Genomic DNA, 7115 nt, shown 5'->3' on the forward strand with positions numbered 1-7115 from the left:
ATTTCATCAGGACCTATAAACAATAACTATCTACACATGGTGGTGGGTGGAGGAGTTCCTACCTACCACTATTCTTTTGTGTGAGCACGTGGTCCCGCCAGATCTAGTGGTAACCTAACTAGATGATAGCGCTTGCTTCATAAGGTCTCCTCTGCTCATGATACCTCAGTTGATGGTATCCTGTCTAATCCAGACCCACGCCGGACACCTACCAAACGCACTGAGCCGAGAGACCCAGGCCAGACCCTAATGACTGACCAACCAATAACGGGTGCAGACGAAACCAGTCTTAGCTGAACCCCCGCTGCAAGGATGAGGGAAAGTTATAAGTGCTCCTGCAAATGTGACAACTGATCCCTCCGTCCTTAGTAACAGCTGTGTTGCGGGAAGCCCTGTAGCATATAATCCCACCAGGGCATGGGACAAACAGGGTCTACAGTCAACAAAGGATCCCCCATGGACACCCACTCACTGTCTTCAAAAAGGTCCACAGTCCAAGCTCTTAGAAAAAGAGGGATGGCCAAGACCAGCCTTTTCCATGCTATGACAGGCTAAGATGGTCCCTTCTTGGCCCGGTCTTTGCCTAGGCCGTGCCAGGGCACTTGTCCTGCACTGCGGGATGCCTCTTCCAGATTTATGGCACTCCTGCGCCACATCACACCTCACACCCCCAGGTGCTGGGCAAAAGCTGGTACGATGGAGGCTCCCGCGCTGCAGAACGCCTCTACCAGAATTATGATGCTCCTGCGCCGTGCTGCCACGTCATACGTCACACCCCCAGGTGCAGAGAAAAAGCTGGTTTGATGGAGGCTTCCGCGCTGCAGGACACTTCTTCCAGATTTATGGCGCTCCTACATCGCAATGCCACGTCGCACGTCACACCCACAGGTGTAGGGCAAAAGCTGGTACAATTCAGGCCACCAGAAAATAATAAATGATCGGGTCTGGCCTCGTGCAAAACACTCTGGTGATGGATATATAAATTGGCAAATTAAGAGGTGTTGAGGTAACTGCCACAGCAGCATACTTGGAGGGATCTCAGAATTGGTTGATGCAACCCAAGAGGTATTGAATTATTCTTATGTACAGTGTTACTGGCTGAGGTTCACCCTTGAAATATTTGGTAAAGACATCTGCACAAGGAAGACGTCAGTTTAATTGAAAGGGAGGGTGAGAAAGAGAGAGACAGGGCAGTAGTTCTTGCATTAGGCCCTTTCCAGGTACCTACAGGGAAGTCCCCACTGGAGGTAATGCTTAATATCTCTATCCTTTACATTAATGCTGGAGCTGGATACCCTTTAAGGAGATATTAAATAGGATGTATGGCTTGGGATTTAGAAACACTTGGGAGGGCCTTGCAGGTGATTTAACCCACTCCTGGGGCCCATTCCTGGGCAGGAAGGGGACAGTGGACAGGCAAGGGTAGAATATAGAACAGCAGGTCAATTACATGACAATGCTGTTGGGCATAGAGAGCTTTCCTGCAGAATGCACACAAGATGGAGGCACATGCCTTCTGCCTACCATAATATGGGGTTGATTACCAAGTTCAAATATGCTGCTCTAGCATCACAAAAAACACAACACAGGAGTACATCAATTCTCACAATGTGCAAATTAGTGTGACAAAAGTTGGCCAAAATCTGACTTTAGTATTTTATGCAAATTAAACCTTGTGCATAGGGAATACGTATGTGGCAAAATCTGAATAATTGGGACACAAAAGGAATCAGTCTAGGCCTAACTGCAGCAACCCTTTGGGTCTTCTCCTAATGTCAGACATCCATCATAGTTCGCTGGCTAGTGAAGACCTTGGGGTAGACACAACTGGTAGGAGGGAGTGTGTCACCTGACTCAGGTCTGAAATCTAATCCTGGATAGGGAAAGTGGTCTGGGTAGGGGTGAAACAGTAGCCCAATTACAGACTAATGATATTGGACAGAAGGAAGCAGCCTGCCAGCTCAACTCTTGCTGGCCGATACACCATACTAAGATGGGGAACAGTGCATTCCCCTCATACCTATGTGATCATCCCTTGCAGAATACACAGTGTCTGGAAGAAGCAGTTATGCTCTGGACTTTCTGCAGCTTCCCTTATGGTCTTCCCACAAGTACCAGACACCCAGCAAAGATGACGGGGTCAGTCAAGGGCTGAATGACAGACCTGGTGGTTTAAGATGAGGTGATTTTAAAGTATGTTAACCACCATCCCTTCAAGGTGGCTAACTTCTCACAAACCTGCTTTTACTCCTTATCCTTTTTTTCTCCTGTTATGGATTACAGTGTTTAAAATGACCAGTAACTCTCTTACCTTTCCCACATCAGTGCACAAGTGCAGGTACTGGTAATCACCTCTGCTACAGCCATATTCCAATTCGCTAGATCTACAATTGAAGTCAACCGATTGTCAATTGAAGCATTATACAGTGCCATTATTTGGATGGTGCATCTTTACAGTTCCACTTTAGAGGACTGACAATTGATAGCCACTGATAACAAATCTGAGATTTAGCACCCGGCTTTCAAAATCATTTGAATTGTTTGAACTAGCTAGGACCCTGTGACATTTTTAGCTGAATGTGGTCAAACACTCAATAATAAAAATAGAGGTCACTCCTCCCATTTGGTCATTGTACTTGCAGAATCCTGGCCATATGCCAGAATATGGCCCTCAGAAATATAGTTGACACAAAAATATTATGGAACAAATATCAAGGATTCTACCAGCACACCAGACGTTCATTGGAATTGTGTTCAGTATACATTTTTTATTGGAGTTTTATATAGCACAAACTCAACCCGAAGGTATCAGAGCGCTTTACATGAGCACTAGTTGCATTCCAGATGGACACATTAATTTTGTTATGCATGGGGAGATTAAGTGATTTGCCCAGAATCACAGGATGTTGAGCGTCCCTGTCAAAGACTTGAACCTGGTTCCCCAGCTTTGAGGTTGACCACTCTAGCAGTTAGGCCATTCACCTGCACATTGTGCCACTTTTACTTTGCTCCAGTGGATGAATCAATGTTTTTTTTAAAGTTTGCAAATCAAATGTATTGAAATTAGAATGCTCATCCCTGCACTCCTGGCAATCACTTGGGCCAGCCTCCTGAACTTGGACTGCTTTCCAAGAATGCATTTACAGAGGTCCATCCTCCGTGAATGGGACACACTGTACAAGACTCACTCAGCGATCGTACTCTCTGGCATCACAATCAATCAGAAGATTGCTGATTTTGTATTAAACAACCAAAACAATAAAAATGCCAATACTGATAGTCTTTTTCAAAAAGGTTATACCACGGCGCATAGACACTCATCAATGACAGCCGGACCTATTAAATAGTTTTTATTTTAGAATAATTTTCTCATTTCTGTTATTCTCTTACACAAAAGAGAATCACAGAAATGAGAAAATTATTCTAAAATAAAAACCATTTAATAGGTCCGGCTGTCATTGATGAGTGTCTATGCGCTGTGGTATAACCTTTTTGAAAAAGACTATCAGTATTGGCATCTTTATTGTTTTGGTTGTCTAAAGGGCTCAGCCTTACTGATCAGAGCCAAACCCATTGGTGTTTTGTGATTTTGTATTAAAGCATCTCACTTTTCTATTGTCAGGCCACTTCAGTGGATAAATAGGACTTTGTAAGACAATCAGATGTAGCAACTGCACAGCACTACATCCTCTGCTTCACCCACCTACTCTGGCCTAAGTGATTTAGTGACTCATTACATGAAAGTCTGTCTGAGTAGCACCTCTTACATGATTGGACCTCGCAATCCAAGACTGTTGCTCAATGCTGTTTTTGTAATAGCGTCAAGGGCAAGATATTGTGAAGGACTCTCCTGTTTGCTAGTTCATTCTCCGAGGAATGTCTGATTCCTCCCAGTAAGCCACGGTGGCATTGTGCATTAAATATGCCTTTTAAAGGTGACACGTTACTCCTTAGGAGGCTCCCAGTTAGGAGGAAAAAGCAACTGAGGGCAGAAAAATCTCAGTGGCAATATTGATAGATCTTGCTTGAACGTGATGAATCAAAATGTTGAAAAGCAAGGCACCAAAACTACCTTGAGATAAGGTCAAGAAAGCATCAAGCAAAAAGCCTTCTTGGCGAGACATCCAACAAGGATTGGTGTTGCTGAAAAAGGAAACAAAACTGAGGACCAAAAATATGATCTATATGTAGATAGAATCAACAGAAAGCAGAGATATGAGAGTGTTGCGATACAATCTTCTCTTATCCAATCTTTCTTAGTTTATGGTCAGGACATGACCATCAAATGAAAAAAGTGTACTTCCAACTTTGATTAAAAAACTCAGACAAAAACATTTGGAATGTGACCATCTCTGGTAGGATTATTTTAAGACAAGGTATGACTTCTCCTTTAGATTAATGGCTCTTCCTATGTGGAGTCGGAAGAATATTATGCTTAACATATGTCATTCCATCCAGTCTGGTGCATTGCATCGGCCATGGAGACCACCACAAGCTGGAAATTTCCTGAGGTGGCATGGCAGTGGGGGCCCTGAAGCCAACAGGGCGAAACAAGTACAAAGTAACTAGATTCATGTGCAATACTAGGACATTCTCAGATCTGACCCTGTAATAGGACTGTCCACTGACACCTATCCACTGTGACTTTTTCTGAATCACAATCACTCAAGGACATGTTAACCAACAGCTATTCCAAGAAAATAACGGACACACGCTGCCTTTTAAAAATACAAAGAAGGTTTTTTTTAAATGTTCTAACAGTGACAAATGCAAATTACGCACAGGCAAACACAAATTCATCAACAAACATCTGATCTGCTCATCTGATTATTGTGTATATGTGTTAAAATGTCCTTGTGAGGTGTTATATTTCAGTAGTGAGATTTTCCACGTGTGAAAAATAATTTTAGAACACATGAGGCCTGTATGACATACTAACATTTCCTACCCAATAGTCAGACATTTTGGGAGCCATCCTCAGCAAGATGTTGAATGCTTCTTAATCTTTTGCCATTGATAAGATTGGATAAAACAAGAGATAGCAATAGAGAGAAGCTACTGAAAGGGCGGGAGTCGAAATACATTCTTGAACTGAATAAAAAGCAGATCTCAGGTCATAACATGGAGGAGGAATTCTAACTATAATGTCCCTGTAACCTTTGGTATTTTCAGTGAATTATAAGGTTTTTTAAATGCTAATTCCTAACTATAACCTACCTGTAACCTTTGATTTTTTCAGTGAATTTCCATGTTTTTTTAAGTAGCAGTGGTCTTTGCAGAATGATGTGGAAAGGGAACGGGGCCTCTGACCAGCTCCTAGAAGTCCAGCTGAGTAGGACTTATAGAAAGTACCAGGAGGCTTCTTGGTCCTCAAGGTCCTTTCGCATTCAAGACAATATTTATTTCCCAACCAGTAGTATTCCAGGAGACGTGTTTGCATAGAGGTGCAGAAAGGGGGTGTGGCCTCTGAAGATCTCTGAGCAAACTGACTGTGTGGGACCTGCTGGAGGTAACAAGGGGGATGCTTGGCCCCCAAATACCCTCAATAGCCAAGACAACTTCATCCCCCAACTAGTATTATGCCAGGAGATGGAGCGTTAACAAAGTATAAAACACAAATGTAGACATATTTTCCATAAAGTTTCAGTGTAGCTAATTAGTAAGATCATAATTTAATATTTCCCTTTGTGTTCATTTGTTGAAATAACTGAATCAAACATGCATTTTGCTTCTTCACAGCAACACCAGAGGTCGCAGTGACCTTAGTAGACATGAATATAAATGACAAAGTGAAAAACAGATTTATATATATATATATCAATAACGCTTGCCTTTAATCCTTGTTTAAAGTTGCAGAAAGCAAGAACAGACCCAGATTCGTCTTGAATGGTGTTTATTGTCAAATCACAATGTCGTCATGACGAGTTTCGGCCGGAAACACCTGCCTTGATCACACGGTATATATGATCAAGGCTATATATATATATAGAGAGAGAGAGAGAGAGACATTATTTACAGAAAGTTTGATTCAAGCTGTTTAGTAACATATTGGTTTAACTTTATTTTAACTTTATTTTAACAACACATCTATAAAAAAGAATAGTTTCAAAAAATAACTCAACATCTGAACTCACAAATAGACATAACCAGCAAACTACCCATTGTCACCCAAACTCATAGGGAATTAAAAAATGTTGCCAAACTAGTGCAATGAACAATCTCAAAACAACACCTGACCATGAAAGTAAGGAATATCATTTGATAATATACTGTTCAGTAACATTAATAGGAAGTATACAAACACTCCTCCTTCTTGAATCTTCTTTTGCAGACTTTTATTCTGAGCAGGTGGTAGATTTTGGCTGGAGACTTTTTTGAGACTCATGTGGGACGACGTAAATGTTATATCAACTTAAAACTGATCATACAAATACGTCTTCAACTACTGATCAAGCAGAAGGAGGCTGGATGACCATCTACATCAGTGGCAGCAGCAACAATTCCCGTACTGAAAGTCCATTTAGAGGTACAGACTACTACAACAGATATGGCTCTACAGCTTTCGTATTGCATGGACGGTAGTGTTGTTATAACAGCTGGTGAGCAGTTTGTTACAGCTATTTGCAATGCTGCCAAAAATCATACATGGTGATTTTTTACCTCTTTTATATTTTTCGCCCATTTCATAAGAAGAGTTCATAGTGAGCAGCAACAAGGCAACACAAAGCTGAAGGGCCCTCAACTTCAACAGCAGCACAACAACACCGAAGCGGAGTTTCATTCAAAAGTCCAATCTCAATTTCAAGATTTGGTTCCAGAGTTTTCCGCAATGGCATCATACTGCATGGATTTTGAGGTTGTAGTCAGTGCTGGAGAGCAGTCCATAACGACCCTTCACAATGCTGCAAAGAATAATAAATGTTTTTTTTGTTGTTTTTTGTTTGGACCTTCATAGTTTTTCTACATTAGCTGGCATTTTAGTATCTTACAAAAATGTGTATCTAATATCTATGTGTTGTTCATTTTATTATCTTCTAATTTATTGTAACACTTCGTACATATAACTTGCCATATAGAGAAGTTAAACCGTCCCTCTACAAATACATAAACAGGTA

The 7115-nt window shown here is 41.5% G+C and overlaps 1 long non-coding RNA gene across 1 annotated transcript in view; it reads left to right on the top strand.

Moving 5' to 3' along the window:
• LOC146776256 (uncharacterized) overlaps window positions 1-6874 on the top strand; it is an 84177-nt gene extending 77303 nt beyond the window's left edge. The window contains exon 3 of the long non-coding RNA XR_014972347.1: window positions 6332-6874. This is a non-coding gene — a long non-coding RNA (uncharacterized LOC146776256). The remainder of the gene's footprint in view (window positions 1-6331) is intronic.
• The last annotated feature ends 241 nt before the right edge of the window (window positions 6875-7115 follow it).

This window comes from Triturus cristatus, chromosome 12 (genome assembly GCF_964204655.1).
Source record: "Triturus cristatus chromosome 12, aTriCri1.1, whole genome shotgun sequence".
Classification (NCBI taxonomy): Eukaryota; Metazoa; Chordata; class Amphibia; order Caudata; family Salamandridae; genus Triturus; species Triturus cristatus.